Source organism: Rattus norvegicus, chromosome 14 (genome assembly GCF_021556685.1).
Source record: "Rattus norvegicus strain SHRSP/BbbUtx chromosome 14, alternate assembly SHRSP_T2T, whole genome shotgun sequence".
Classification (NCBI taxonomy): domain Eukaryota; kingdom Metazoa; phylum Chordata; class Mammalia; order Rodentia; family Muridae; genus Rattus; species Rattus norvegicus.
In genome coordinates this window covers 99,102,167-99,118,246 of record NC_141547.1, presented here as the reverse complement: position 1 = coordinate 99,118,246, position 16,080 = coordinate 99,102,167, and the positions used below count along the sequence as shown (strand labels likewise).

At 45.8% G+C, this 16,080-nt stretch overlaps 1 protein-coding gene across 2 annotated transcripts in view; it reads right to left on the bottom strand.

Annotated features, from left to right (window-relative positions):
• Positions 1–16,080, bottom strand: part of Sertad2 (SERTA domain containing 2) — a 104,584-nt gene that overhangs the window by 72,794 nt on the left and 15,710 nt on the right. The window contains exon 1 of one of the 2 annotated variants that reach the window (XM_087584139.1): positions 13,280–15,219. The exons of the other annotated variant lie outside the window; for it this stretch is intronic. The gene's annotated coding sequence lies outside the window, so the exon portion shown is untranslated. Of the gene's footprint in view, positions 1–13,279; positions 15,220–16,080 lie in introns of those variants that run through there. 2 annotated transcript variants of the gene reach the window in all.

Below are 16,080 nucleotides of genomic sequence, written 5' to 3'. Positions count from 1 at the left end.
CTCTGTCTCTGTCTCTCTGTCTCTGTCTGCCCCCTCACACACACACGCATGCACGCACGCATGCACACTCCAAATGGTGATAGAATCTGGCCAACAAAATCTTGCATGCTAACATGGTGGCATTGTACAAGGGTGGGTAAACTAGAGTAATGAGCTTTCAGTCCTATGACCCAACACCTACTCTCATCCAGTCATCTGCACATCATCCTACTGCCACTGTCTGAGGCTTACCCCTCCTTCACAGCCACTGTCCATAGCCCACCACACTGCCCCACCACCACCACCACAGACACTGTCTGAGGTCCACACATGCTGTGGCTACCACACTCCATCCCACCCCACGTTCACACAGCCTTTTCTTCAGAAAAATATGTACACAGAAGCCTGCTCCCAGTCCTCTGTCTACAGAAAGACACCTCCCCTGAGTCTGCTCATCATCTTCCTCTCTGCGTCTGCACCAACTTGTCAAATTCCTTAACACAAGTTCAAGGCTCCCTCACCTGCTCCACCTGTTTTGTTTTGTTTAACCCCCTTTAAATTTAGAATCTCTCTACTCAACACCACTGAAAAGCAATTACTTGTATTGCCTTGATGTGTCTCATCACGAAGGCTTTCTCTACCACATTCCCCTCTCTAACCTGCTTCTCCCTCCTCATCTCTATAACCCAAGATGCTAACTGAGACAGGATCTCACTATGGAACCCCAACTAACCTTGAACTCACTATGTAGACCAAGCTGGCCCGGAACTCACAGAGAGTCACTGCCTCCAGAGTGCAGAAGGTAAGGGCATATATACACTGTTGCTGGGCCCTGTGTTTTGTTTTAGTGTTTCAAGACAAGATCTTATTATAAATAGCTCAGGCTGACCTTAGGCTTTCCAGTGCTAAAATTACAGGTGTACACAGTAGTACTAAGTCTAAGAAAATCCAGTTCAACAGGTATGTGCTTCAAAAGGACTTCCCTGCTGGCACTGTTCTACATTGGCATTCTATAAAATGTCTAGTGGCACGCATGGTACCTTGGACATCTTATGGCCACTTGTGATTAAATCTCTTTACTTTAAGAGCTTTAACAGTAGCATCTCTCCTACCTCCCTTAGACCACACATGAGGAGTGGGGATGGAGCTCCATTTGTGTAGAAGTCTGAACAGGTGAGGTCTGGGCTGACTTTTACAATAGGCTTCCTCTAGCTCACACATATTTCAGAAGGTCCTCAGCCCTGACCACTGCTGCTGGATCTTGCTAATAGAAACTCACTTGGGAAACGGAGGCAGAGGGAATCACATTTAAGGCCTGTTTGGCTACTACACATTGAGTTCAAGGCTTATCTGCTATGTGGGGCCCTATGGAGGAGGAAGAGACGGCCACCTAGGAGGAGAAAGTGGTTCAGACTAACAGATTAGAAGGGCCCAGACATGCGATTTGTTTTAGTTTTAATTTCTCTGGTTGATTAAATGTGCAATGGATATACACGTATGGTACTCGTTAATAGTTCTGATCCCAGCAACAACAAGCACAGGTCTCATCACAGGCAGAACATCCACCCCGCCTTTATAATGCCCTGCCCCTCATTTCCTAGGTCCATATGATGCCCTGATCTCCTGGGCTGCCCACCTCAACCTGCCCTTGGTCCCAGCATCCACATGCTAACCGTTTCCTGTGGCCTTCACCATGCCAGGTGCTCCAGGGAACAGACTCAACCGGATGCCCGAGACGAAGCACTGTCTAGAGTGATCTAGACTGCATAGTCAGTAATACACTCTCTTCTGGTCTGAGGGCTCACTAGGGTGGATGAGCTGAACGGTATTCTGAAAGGCAGGTACAAAAGCTCCCATTTTTAGAAGGTAAACGAGACTTAATCTGCAAGTTGAAGCAACCTGTCTGAAGGTCACAGGGCTGGAAAGTGGTATATCCCCACTTCTGCCTCCTGGTCTATGACATAACCTCTTTGCTGTAAGTTAAGGCCTGGTGTTAGGCTGCACACCGTAGTGTATATGTCTATAATCTCAGCACCTAGGGAGCTGAGGCAGAAGGACTTGCTTGGAGTTAGAGACCAACCTGGGCAAGACCTCACCTCAAAAAATAAAAACAAAACCCAACAACAACAAAAAAGCAAAGCTCTGGGCTGGAGAGATGGCTCAGTGGTTAAGAGCACTGACTGCTGTTCCAGAGGTACTGAGTTCAATTCCTAGCAACCACATGGTGGCTCACAACCATCTGTAATGGGATCTGATACCTCTTCTGGTGTGTCTGAAGACAGCTACAGTGTACTTATATATAATAAATGAATAAATCTTTTAAAAAAAAAAAAGCAAAGCTCTGTTGCTCCAAATGCAATGCAGTCCAGTTATGCACTCGTCAGTCAGCATGTGACAAGGCTGAATTAGGAGAGCAGGGGCACCCCAGGGCTGAGCGAGAGGGCAGGACTGCACTGTGATAGAACGCAGTCCTCTCTGGAGTCCCCTCCCTTCCCCCACACCCACTCCGACTCCCTTGGCCACCACAGTGGCTTCGGCAGCTGCAGCCCAGGCCTGGCTGGAGGGGCACCTGGGGCAAGAGACACAGGCATTTGTAAGGAGGGGCTGCTTACGATGCCGACGCCGACGCATTAGGAAAGGCAGGGTTCGCAGGTTCATTTGGATTTCTGCTATATTTAACGTGTCAAACACTCGGGCTAAGACCATATGCTTACAAATGATATCATGGCTGGGGTTGACAAGGAAAGTACTCACTGAAAGTAATCTGGGTCCTGGCTGGAAATACAGGGCCTTCCTAGCCTCAAATGTTACCTATCCATGGGTGACTCCATTCAAGCATGAGAACTGTGGAGGCCAGAGTCAGCGTCAGGCATTCTCATCAAGTAAAGCACTCACCACCGTTTTGTGAGTCAGAGTCTCGCCCACTAAATCTGGAACTAAATTTGGTCAGAATGGCTAGATGGCAAGTCCAAGGGTCCTCCTGTCTCTGCCTTCCTGGGGCTAGAATTCCAAATACTTCAAATATGCACTGACATCCCAGGCTTTTTAATGCAGATGCTGGGGATTTGAACTTGGGTCCTCGTGCTTGCACTTTCTCCACGCAGCCAGCTCTCCTGCTCCTAACAAGAGCAATTCCTAAGTTTTAAAACAAAACAGAAGTGAGTGTGGAGCCTTGTATCTGTAATGTAAGCACTTAGGTGGGTGGCTAAGGCAGGAGGATTGCCATAAGTTCAAGGTCAGCCTGTGCTATATAATAAAGAAGAAAACACAAAGACTGACTACACTGAAGCTTTCTAAGCTGCCAACAGGGCCTTCAGTTTGTACTGAGGTGCGTGAGCAAAGGTTTATTCTCCATGTCTCCACTGCCAAGATCATGGTAACATCTGTGAGGAAGGCTGTGGACTTCCCATCCTCCTGAGCTCCCATCAAGGACATCATCTCAGGCCAGTGGTGGCACTGGGGAGGGAGGCAGGTGGATCTCTGTGAGTTCAAGGCCAGCCTGGTCTACAGAGTGAGTTCCAGGGCAGTTGAGGCAACAAAGAGAAACTCTGCCTTGAAAAAGAGACAAAATAAAAAACATGAAAAGAAGAGAGAGAGAGAGAGAGAGAGAGAGAGAGAGAGAGAGAGAGAGAGAGAAGAGTGTCCTCGCATCCTTTGGTGGTGGCTCCCGGTTTAGGTGCAAGAGCGCATGCAGGTATTAAAAGAATTATCCTCGTGTAGCTGCAAGCTAGACAAGGGCGCTGGGCTTTGCTGTGTGGGGAGTGGTGTCCTAGAGCTCACTGGTTTAGGCTGTGTAGGCAGTCTTCACCAAGGTGCCAAGAATCCCCAATAACACAGCCAGGAAAGTTGTTAAAACGAATAAAATTCTTTTATAGTTTGTGTAATTCAAAACACGTTTCTGTTGGGGATTTAGCTCAGTGGTAGAGCGCTTGCCTAGGAAGCGCAAGGCCCTGGGTTCGGTCCCCAGCTCCGAAAAAAAAAAAAAAAAAAAAAAAAAAACACGTTTCTTCCATGAAAAAGCACACAGTATCACCAGAACCCTAAGGTGCCCTCCCGCAAGCATGCCATCCTGCAGGGACTCATGCATGCCTACCCAGTCTGCAGGGACCTCGGGCACAGCAGCCACACAGGCCCTCAAAGCAGCGTCCTGAGGGTGAGACAGAGCCTGTGGCTCCCTAGACTCTTTCAAGGAGCACAAAGTCAGACTGTGATCATAATCCTGACGTACTACTCTTTCAAAGTTGGAGTTCTGAGCAGGTAAAAGGGCTGGGGCCTCACGCGGGCAAAGGTCGGAGAACCACGGCTGCATGCACTTCATGTCCATGGCAGTGACCGTCAAATGTTCAGGTAAGGACAAGTATTATTGTATTACTCCTCCCTTGGAGCATGAATCCTGACTATCCTGTGTGGTGAACAAGAGCTCACACAGCAAGCACTGGAGTCAGCCAAGGTCCAGAAGCCTGAAAAGCCCCCGCCCTGGTCGGCTCTGAGCAGATGGCGGTTGTCAAGCAAGGGCCATTTCTGCTCACCAGCACGACAGTCATATGCCCGGTGGTTAGTCCGACTTGAAAGGAAGGCAGAGCGTTTGGGTGGCAGCCATATAATCCAGGCCTGTAAGTGCAAATGAAAACTCGGGACAATTTGGATTTGCCACCCTGAGCATGACACCTCAGTGGGGAAGTTAGCAATGTGACATTTTAATGCTGTGCAACGAAGTAAGTCAGCTGTGGGAAATCCTGTATAACTCACTAAATCAGCATTTTCCAAATAATCAATGGACGATATTCCCTAGTCATAAGCAAACCCTATTCAATATTCAAGAGAAGCCATACCTACTCTAGTAAATAATTAAGAGTTCAGGGACCTGGCTTCAGGTCTTGTGCTGCACCAACCTTTCAAGTTTTAATTGAGTATAAAAGGATGTCCATAACTATCTAAAAGGTTATTTAAATACTCCTTTTCCTTTCCCTAACTACATATCTGTGTGAAACCACATTTTCACCATGTTCTTCAACCCAAAGAACTGCCTGAATAGAAAATCCGGTATGATTATCTAGCTGTCCTCTACAGAGACGCTGAACAGATTTGCCACTGAAAACTGACATGATTCTCATAGCAATGCTGAGTGGCACACACGTTAATCACAGCACTCAGTGGCAAAGGCAGGTGAATTGTGTGAGTTCCAGGCTAGCTGAGGATCCTATCTTGGGGGCGAGGGAAGGGGAGGCAGGGATAGGGTCAGGGCTCTGTGTTAGAGTGTGCACCTAATATGCTCAAAGTCCTGGGCTGATCCTAAGTATACCAAACAAAACACTGTTTGCACCAACACCATATTTTAGTTGGTTTTTCCCTAACAGGCACTGAATCCAGGCCTCAAACATGCTGAGCAAGCCCTTCTACTAAGCTACACCCCTAGGCTCACAACTGTTTAATGGGAAATACTTAACGGTTTTATTTGTTAAAATGGTAGGTAGCAGATATAATTCACATTTAAGCTCTTTGAGGTCCTCCGAAATAGATGTTAAGTGTGAAACGAGATCAGAGGGCAGGAGAAACTGCAGCATAAGGATCAACCCAGAAGAGTACACCAAGCTCTCTCCACTCAGGCCGAGGACACACCAATCTGTAGTTCTTTAGATATTCTGAATGCAAGCTGCTTATTATGTGGGTTCTAAATACTTTCCTCGATCTGTTTTTCAATGAATAAAAAATAATCAATACTAGTCATATTTATCCATCTTTCCTGTTCTGATCAATACCTGCTATGTTTTGCTTGGGAAACCTTTCCCTCCCCCTATATTAATCAGACAGTTAGCTCCACAGTCTCTGACTGTGAGCAGCAAGAGACTACCTCTCCTCCTGCACCCCCCCTCCTCCTCCCCCTCCTCTTCCTCCCTGCACCCTCCTCCTCTTCCTCCTGCACCCTCCTCCTCCTCCTCACTGCACCCTCCTTCTCCTCCTCCTCACTGCACCCTCCTCCTCCTCCCTGTACCCTTCTCCTCCTCTTCCCTGCATCCTCTTCCTCCCTGCACCCCCCTCCTCCTCCTCACTGCACCCTCCTCCTCCTCACTGCACCCTCCTCCTCCTCACTGCACCCTCCTCCTCCCTGCATCCTCCTCCTCCCTGCATCCTCTTCCTCCCTGCATCCTCCTCCTCCCTGTATCCTCCTCCTCCCTGCACCCTCCTCCTCCTCTTGCACCCTCCTCCTCCCTGTACCCTTCTCCTCCCTGCATCCTCCTCCTCCTCCTCACTGCACCCTCCTCCTCCTCCTCTCTGCACCCTCCTCCTCCCTGCATCCTCCTCCTCCTCCTCACTGCACCCTCCTCCTCCTCCTGCACCCTCCTCCTCCCTGTGCCCTTCTTCTCCTCCCTTCATCCTCTTCCTCCCTGCATCCTCCTCCTCCCTGCATCCTCCTCCTCCCTGCACCCTCCTCCTCCCTGCATCCTCCTCCCTGCATCCTCCTCCTCCCTGCACCCTCCTCCTCCCTGCACCCTCCTCCTCCCTGCACCCTCCTCCTCCCTGCATCCTCCTCCTCCCTGCACCCTCCTCTTCCTCCTCCTCCTCGTATCCTCTGTTCCTACAGTCATGACTGCCAAGCTTCCATATCAGTCTGTCAGTGCAGCTAAAGAGATAGATGGAAAGTTAGGGATCCAAATGCTTCCACAGAAGATAAGTTAGAGACTACCCATCTTCTTGAAGCACAGCTGTGGTCAGACAAGTTGGCTATCACTCTTGTTGCCATTTCAAGAAAGCTGTGCAGGAACAGAAAGCAGGCTAGGGGTAGGGGTGGGTATGTGTCACCTCTGTGTCTCAGTACGTGGGGAGGGGAGGCTGGCCGCACAGGACACTTGTATTTTGGGGAGGGGGATGGAGAGAACACTTGCTGCTCTTGCACATGACTGGGATTTGGCTCCCAACATCCACATGGTGACTCACAAGCATTTGTAACTCCATTTCCAGGGAATTAGATGCCCTCTTTTGGGCCCTCTAAGGGCACCTAGTATATACATGGTGCATATACGTACAAGCAGACAAAACACCCATAAACAGAAAAATGAAATCTAAAGCAATATTCAGAATATTCCTCAGGAGGAAAAGGTGCGGTTACATCCATTACAGAAACTCAGAAGGACAATGGTGTCACGCATCACTCTCTGACAAGCTAGCATCTCTTCACAACAGTCATTTCTTCAATTCAAAAATGCCCACAAGATACCAGCTGAACATGGAACTTAATTCCACTCTTAATGTCTAGCACAGAACTTTTCAAACTACAGAAACAAGTTGTGAGATCAGCAGGGTAGGTTACCATTAGCGTTATCTTTACCGACCACCACGGATCGGTGAAGATCACAGTGCCCAGAACACAATGGGGTGAGTATTGATTCGCAGTTTTTTCTTTTCAGTCAAACTTGTGTATACACACGTGTCTCAATGCAAAATGCATTATTTACTACAAGTCTCTGTTTAGGCATCTGAAAGGCACTAGAACCTTCCAAATTGTTATAACACATATATAGGGGATTTCCTCCCCTCTTTCTTTCTTTTTTTTTTTTGGAACTGGGGACCGAACCCAGGGCCTAGCAAGTGCTCTACCACTGAGCTAAATCCCCAACCCCCACCACCTCTTTCTTATCTAGGGAAATGCTTCCCACTTAATAGCCATATGGCTGCAAACACATATTGCCATGGTTCCACACAACCCTCACATATTCCTAGCCCGTGGTCTCAGCCTTCCTAGTACTAAGACCCTTTTACAGAGCTCCTCATGTTGTGGTGACTTCATAGCTGTAATGCTACTGTCATGAATCATAATGTAAATATCTGATATTCAGGATATCTGATCTGCCACTCTGAAACTATAAGCCAGCCCCAATTAAGTGTTTTTCTTTATGAGGTGCCTTGGTCATAGTGTCTCTTCATGGCAATAAAACTCAAACCAAATTCCATTTTGGTCTTCACTAATAAAATGAAATAAAAGACATCTGAGGGTAAACTTTAAAGTCTCTTTAGCAAAGTTCATTTATATATACACTATTTATATATACTAGACTGTATATATACTATTTATATATACTATTCTATATATACACCATTTATATATACTAGACTACATTACACTATTTATATATACTAGACTGTATATCCACCATTAATATATACTAGACTACATATACACCATTTATATATACTAGACTGTATATCCACCATTTATATATACTAGACTACATATACACCATTTATATATACTAGACTGTATATACACCATTTATATATACTAGACTGTATGTACACCATATATATATACAAGATTGTATGTACACCATATATATATACTAGACTGTATGTACACCATTTATATATACTAGACTGTATGTGCACCATTTATATATACTAGACTGTATGTGCACCATTTATATATACTAGACTGTATGTACTCCATTTATATGTACTAGACTGTATACATACCATTTATATGTACTAGGCTATATATACACTATTTATATATACTAGACTATATATACACTATTTATATATACCATACTGTATATACACCATTTATATATACTATATACACACTATATATACTATATATACACTATTTATAATAGTCTTTTTCTGCCTCTGTACTGATTGGAATCATTAGGTAGCAGACAGGTAATACAGAGACCACTGCCAAAGAATAGCTGGGTTTTTTGTTTTTTAAGAAAACCCCAGGGCTGGGGATTTAGCTCAGTGGTAGAGTGCTTACCTAGGAAGCGCAAGGCCCTGGGTTCGGTCCCCAGCTCCGGAAAAAAAAAGAACCAAAAAAAAAAAAAAAAAAAAAAAAAAAAAACCCCAAAGCACTCTGTCCAGTTCTTTGGCCCTGTGATGGCAGGGTCCCTGGATAATAACTGGGTACTGCTGAGGTGTTTGCAGTTCACGGCAGTGGAGGCCATGAGATAGGAGAGAATGAAAGCTGTACATTTGGTTTCTGTACTGTAGGAACCAAGACAGAGTTGAGCGTACTCTAAACCAGGCCAGGAAACGAAGCACTGGTTTTTAAACTAAAGAGAAATACTCTTCCCCTAAGCATGTAACAAGCTTCCTCCGTATGTCCTATTGGATGCCAGGCTGCCTCTGAGATGTGTAACCCATCTGATTCTGTGTATATCTGAACGTGTCATGCAGTGACTGGCCTTTTACACAACGTTGTTTGCTCCTCTCTGGAAGAATCTACTAAGAGACACAGGGTGGGATTATGTGATATTCTGTGAGGATATTGGCAAAGTGTTCTCTTGTAGGACGGAACTTGTAATTACTTGATCTGTTCCTCATACTCTATCAAGTCGGTGCACCTTGGAGACCACCCAAGTGGTGCGGCACATCTCCAGAGGGTCACCAGAGCTCCCAAAAGCTATACAGCTTACTGACACTGGCTCTTTAGAAATGCATTCCCAGGAATGACAGGCCAGCATCAGAGCTTTGATAACAAACATGAGAAGCATGGTTTTCTCATTTAAAATACTGAAAGCTGGGAATGGTGGCACTTGCCTAGAATCAAAGTGCCCAGGAGGTAGAGGAAAGGTCAGAGGTTCAAGGCTAGGTTCAGCTGCAAAGTCAATTCCAGGAGTTGCTAGCCTAAAACTCACTAGGTGACCCAAACTGATCTCAAACTCAAGATCTTCCCACTCCAGCTTCCCAAGTGCCAGAATTAGACCGCCATACTTAGGAAGATGGCTGCCTCCTATGTGTCTTCTGAGGCTTTCATACGGCAGAACACTTAGCACTAGGGCCATTTTCCACAATACCCAAACTCAGCACAGCAGGTTGCTCACATTTCACAGGGACGCCTGCAGAAAGCTCGAGGAAACTTAGCTCCCAGGGGACCCCTTCACAAGAAAGGGCGTTCACTCTGGTCTGAGGGATTGGGCCTACCAGAGCCCATGTACTTAACTGAAGCTTCTATGTGTGTGTGTGCGCGCGCGCGCGTGTGTGTGTGTGTGTGTGTATGTGTGTGTGTGTGTATGTGTGTGTGTGCTTTGATCCCAGCAACCACAAGGTAACTCACAACTGTTTATAACTCTGGTTCCATGGGATCCTACAACCTCTTCTGGCTTGTGTAAGTACCAGGCATATATACGTGGTGCACAGACAATTTTCACACATAAAATAAAAATAAATGTCAAAAACAACCCGTTTTAAAGCCAAGTGTGGAGTGACTGAGGATCAACAGTAGAAAACTTGCTAACCGGCCTTAGGTTCGTGTCTACCACTAAAAGTAAGCATAAAAAACTCTTTTTTCCCTTTCCCTTTTATTTTTTTCTTTAATTTTTCAAGACAGTGTTTCTCTGTGTAGCCCTGGCTATACTAGAAATCACTGTAGACCTCGACGGCCTCAAACTCAGAGATCCACCTGCCTCTGCCTCCCAAGTGCTGGGACTAAAGTCATGCAGCACCACTGCCTGGCCAACATGAAAACCTTTAATGGCCCCTACTGTTTACTCCGAGAAGTGACATGGGCCCTCTTTTTATTCCATTGTTAAGGTCAAAGTTTAACCAAGATGCTGCCACTTGACAGGACTTGTACTTTCTGTGAGCAACATGAAATGGCCACCAAGGTGGACTGTGGTTTTCTGTGGATGGAAGGGAGGACTAGGAAGTCAGGTTATCCATGAGCTGGTTCCCAGAATAGCAGAGGGGATTCTGGAGCAGTGTGGTTCTAGACAAGCTGTAAATCTAGAACCCTAGGATCTCATTTCTAAAACAGGAAGACAATACTTCACAAAGCAGCTGTTGCTGAAGTGTTTATACAGGAAAACGTTCTGAGAGCACTTAAAACTGTAATGTTGCAGGGGGGACTGGGAGGGGCTCGGTGGAGAGGCACAATGGTTGTACATGCCTGACAACCTCAGTCCCCAGAACCCACCAAGAAAGAGATGAACTGCTGAAAGCTGTTCTCTCACCTACACACACACACACACACACACACACATACACACACACATGCATACACACACACACCATGACACTCATATATACTCTTTTTTAAATGGGAAAGAAAATTTAAAAAACCATTCAAATCTCTTATATTACTTGTATTTTTTCTCAAAAATAGTATTTAATAGTTTTAATGTAATATCTTAATTAAGGATTAAAATTAAAATTTTCTGTGTTCTACTGTGGGTCAGACAGCAAGATCATTTGCTTACACATTACAGTGGATGCACCATTTGGCTCTCGACTGCAGTGATCTAACTTGGCCTCGGTCCAGAACTATTTGTTTACAATTATAACAGTTGCATGCATAGCTGAAAATGTCCACTGCTATAAAATGATAAACTGGGACACTGTAGTAATCTTTTTTTTTCCCCTTTGTCATAAAGAAACACCTAAAGTCATCTGGGACGGATCCTGCGAGCACAAGTATGGGTTCTCCCGCCCACAAGGTGGGATCGGGCACTTTCCACAAAGCCAGGCTGCTCTTAGCTGCGTGGCCACGCCCTTCACAGCAACTCAGGCCCCGCCCCACCCGCCAGAGGATGCCCAGCCCGCAGCAGCCGCACTGCACAGTTACCGGGTCTCTGCTGAAATGAATCTTTGGCTGGCAGCTGTTGCTGCTCCTTTTCTTTGTCATTCAGAGAGAGAAGTGGAAGGTGGTGAGCACTGACTTGTGTTCTTTGTCTGGGCCGGGTGTGTGTACTCCGCCTCTACTCTTTCAGTCCGCTATGGATTTAAAAACTGGTAGTATCCTCTTCTAGAGCACAACCCCAACCCCCACCCACGTTAAAAGAAGTAAAATGTAGAATAAACAATCCTTTTGGTTCTGGTAAAGTTATTCAGTAAGATAGGTTTCTTTTACTATGAAATGCGCTTGGATACTGTGAATTATTATACAGATTCCAGTTAAGGTTGCTAATAAATTATGAGCATGATAGTTTATTTAAACGCATTTTTTGAGTACCTACTACATGTCAAAATTCAGTTTTGAAAGTAATGTATAAATTAATAATTTTGGCATTTTTTTTCTTTTTTTGAGAAGGGTCTCCGCCAAGGTTGGCCATGTGCCTTGAACTTCTTCTAATCCTCCTGCCTCCAGCTCCCTAGTGCCCTGATTACAAGCACGTGTTACCATTCCCTGTTTTATGTGGGAATGAGGATGGAGACCAGCGCCTGGCATGTGTTAGAAAAAGACTTTAACAACAGAGACCTATATTTACATTTTTAATGGATAGGATTTTAAAACATCGTGTTAAGGATAAATGAAAGTCAACATTAATTTATATTCCCTAAACATATACCTCAAAATCAAGTAAGCCGGGGGTCCTGGCTTTTTTGTTGCCATCCGCACAGTTTACTGTAGTTAGTCAACACCTTTCAAACTGCTTCTTTGGTTTCCTCTGTCTGTTTACTCTTTCTGTTTTTGTTTTGGGTTTTGTTTTTCTGAGCCAGGGTCTCTCACTGGCCTGGAGTTCATCAGGAGACTACCATGCTGGCAGTCTGTGAGCTCCAGGGACCCACCTATCTCCCCTTTCCTGAGACTGTGAACAACGCGGGTCACCTGTTTTTTGTTTTTTTTGTTTTTGTTTTTGTTTTTGCAATGTGGGTTCTGGGGTGCTGGTGGGGTAGAGAGGTGGCTCAATGGTTAAGAGCAACTACTGCTCTTCCATAGAGTTCAGTTCCAAGAAGCCACAGCCAGCAGCTCACAACTGTCTGTAACTCTAGCACTATGGGTTCAAACACCTTCTGACCTCTGTGGGTACCTGCCTGCCCATGGTACACATAAAATCATGTAGGCGTACACACACACACACACACACACACACACACACACACACACACACACACACAGAGTAATTTTGAAAAAAGAAAACAGAATGTGAGTTCAGGGATTTGAACCCGGGTCCTCTTGCTTGCCAGCAGGCACTTTGCTGACTATAAATCACCCTGGCCCCAACACGTTCCTTTTTTTTTTTTGGTTTTTTTTTTTGGTTCTTTTTTCCGGAGCTGGGGACCAAACCCAGGGCCTTGCGCTTCCTAGGCAAGCGCTCTACCACTGAGCTAAATCCCCAACCCCAACACGTTCCATCTTTACCCGTGCCCCTCAGCTTCTTCCTCTGAGAGAGAAATGCTGGACACTTCCAAACCTTACTTTCGTCTCCACCAGTTAGCAAGAAATTAAGTTCACACTCTTAGTTTTTCGTAGCTTTCAGAGGCCGAGTAAGCAATAAGGCCACTGTCTTAGAGTTTTCCTGCTGCGAACAGACACCATGACCAAGGCAAGTCTGATAAGGACAACATTTAGTTGGGGCTGGCTTACAGGTTCAGAGGCTCAGTCCATCATCATCAAGGCAGGAGCACGACAGCATCCAGGCAGGCATGGTGCAGGAGGAGCTGAGAGTTCCACATCTTCATCTGAAGGCTGCTAGCAGAAGACTGACTTTGAGGTACCTAGGAAGGGGGCTTAAAGCCCATGCCCACAGTGACACACCTACTCCAAGCCACTCCTGCAAATACTGACACTCCTGGGTCAAACATATTCAAACCACTACAGGCATCATTGTATCAGTAAATCTTCTTACTCCCTGGTGAGTATTGACTTACTCTCTGAGCTTCAGACGACTCAGTAGCAAAGAGCTATCCCCATGTCTACAGGTTCCTTGCTGTATATGATTTTAATGCACGAAGTCTTGACAGGGGTAGAGGGGGGCATGGGAGATGGTGGGAGGAGCCTCATCTTCCCACAGTTTAAATGGGAGAAGAGACAGCACCAAACAGCTAACAGTTACTGTTCTACACAAGGTTCTCAACAAGTAAAAGGCAGGAGACCCAAAGTATAAAGAGGGTAACTCCAACATCAGAGGTCTGAGCCCAGCCTGGACAACAAAGGGTGGCAGTGTGTGACTTTAATCCCAGCACTCAGAGGCAGAGGGCTCTCTGAGTCTGAGGCCAGCCTGGTCCACAGAGTGAGTTCCAGGACAGTTAGGGCTGCATAGAGAAACTATAGAAACAAAAACTAAACAAAATTTAAATTTTTTTTGAAAAAAGAACAAAAGTGGGGGAGGCACCAAGGGTCTAGATCTGAGTTTCTGTCGTTGGTACACTCCTAAAATAAGAATAGCCACCAATGTCTGTCTAGCTTGCTGTGCTGGCTTGTTGTTTGTAATGTGTATGAAAAGCCAAGGACAAGTACTGTACCTTTAAAACTTTTAGAGGGATACCACAGTATTCCCGACTTTACCCAGTTACTCAGCACTGCATTTGCTTGAGTACGCCAGAAGAGAGCCAGGCCCTCCACAGCTCTGGGATGGGTCCTATCACATCCCGGGTGACGCCAGGCTGCTGTTTACAGGACTCAGGCTGCCAACTTCCACCGAGCCCAAGGTGGCAAGGGCCAGGCTCCCTGGGCTGCATGTGAGCAAAAATGGACTCTATGTGGCACAAGTACACACACACTGAGTCATATTCAGGAACACGATAGGATCTCTTGGTGTGTGTGCACCACACTTAACTTTTCACACATCACTGACATTAAGCAAACCGATCTAAACACAACTTTCACTTTTGTTGTTGTTCACTACAACAGAAGTAGAGAACTGTCACACAAACTTCATCCTTTATTTAATCGTGGGGAGTCTTCTTAAAGCAGATATTCTGGCCTTTACAGAACCCTCCTCCAGGTTCTGCAAATATTCACTAACGAGAATTATGGACAAACTTCAAAGCAGGTATATATTTTGGTCTGGTGATCATGTTTTAGTTTTATAACAACTTTGAAGAGTCGCTAGGGCTAAATTTATACTCAGTTCAGGAAGCAATCGCTCATGTACCGCCACACGCTAACCGAGTCCACTGAGGGAGAGATTTTGTTACATTTCTTACTTCCTAGGAAGGAAAAATATGGCTTATGAACATCCGCCCATTCATGAAATTCCCTGACAGAAAGCAACCTGTGTTGCCGGTTAGAAGGGCAAAAGGAAAATGGGCCGTGGCCATAACTTCCTTCAAGCCCCCCCCCCCCTTCTGGGGCAGCAATCCGATCAAGACCATGAAGCGGATGACGCTTACAACCTGGGATGAGCCTGCTTCAGAGACTCACCTAAACCCTAACGCTTACACACTTAAGAGACATGGGAATGCTATCAGTGCTTAGAACACACTTACTTTCCTCTAAGGATATCTAAACTAGGGAGAAAGAATGGGTCAGCAACAAGAGGAAGCCAGGGACTCCCATGTTTCTGCTCTGGCTCTCCCTGACTGGAGCAAAGTCCTGGCTCAATACTTTAGCTGAGATGGGCTTTATTGTCAGCATCTGAGAAATGGGAGCGGGAACAGCAGATGCTATTTTACAGTTTGCAGAGGAGCACAAAGGCGAAGCTAACAAGTGGAGTTTTATACAACATCACACGACAGGAATTACAAACAGAAGCAGGCTGGGGTGCTGCCTGATACTGGCCAACTCCTCTGAAGGAGGAGAGTCTGCTAAATAAGTAGGAAGTGTCATTAGCACTTCCTTCATTTTATAGCTAGACACAACAGTAGCACAGAAAACATGGCAGCACTTCAAGTTTGCCAGGGTCGCTTCCAACAAGTAAGACTATTTCACAACACCCAAGAACCTTGATGGCTGCCCTAGTTCCTCCTGAGATGAACCCCAGAGACTGATGCCAAAGCCTTCACAGAAATACACAGACATACCTTTAAAGTGGCTGTAACCAGTCTTACGGCTTCATATAGTAATGGACGCCTGCAAGCACCCTCTGAACTATGTCATTCATAGCTTTTGCTTAAAGGAAACAAATTTTTATATAAGGCAAAGCAGTCAACTCGCTATTGACAGCAATAGGCATAAAGGATAGGAGCACAACACAAACCAAACTAATGGACACGCTCACTCATTCTTTATTATTACTCTAATTTACTTACGTACTTTACTCCCGATCGCATCGCACTCATTCTTAATAGGTCCCCTTCCTAACTTAAACATTTTAAAGGGGGGACTCAGCACAGTGCTGGCCACACAGGCTGAGTTTGATCCCCAGTAGTCACATACAAAGCCAGCACATACTGGAAGTCCTAGAACAGAAGGACTGCTAGCCAGCCAGCCTCGCTGACACATAA